Genomic DNA, 209 nt, shown 5'->3' with positions numbered 1-209 from the left:
AAGAACGTAGCGAAATGCGATACTTGGTGTGAATTGCAGAATCCCGCGAATCATCGAGTCTTTGAACGCAAGTTGCGCCCGAAGCCATTCGGCCGAGGGCACGTATGCCTGGGTGTCACGCATCGTTGCCCCAACCCCAAACACTTCTTATGATGTGTGGGGTGCGGGGAAGACATTGGCCTCCCGTGTGCTTCTGCTCGCGGTTAGCC

At 56.0% G+C, this 209-nt stretch overlaps 1 pseudogene; it reads left to right on the top strand.

Annotated features, from left to right (window-relative positions):
* On the top strand, window positions 1-118 carry LOC118345086 (annotated as a pseudogene; the record flags this gene model as incomplete).
* Between the last annotated feature and the right edge of the window lie 91 nt (window positions 119-209).

The sequence above is a fragment of the Juglans regia genome, unplaced genomic scaffold, assembly GCF_001411555.2.
Source record: "Juglans regia cultivar Chandler unplaced genomic scaffold, Walnut 2.0 Scaffold_13861, whole genome shotgun sequence".
NCBI classification, from domain to species: domain Eukaryota; kingdom Viridiplantae; phylum Streptophyta; class Magnoliopsida; order Fagales; family Juglandaceae; genus Juglans; species Juglans regia.
The sequence above is the reverse complement of the archived record's forward strand: the minus strand, read 5'-3'. Positions and strand labels throughout refer to the sequence as shown.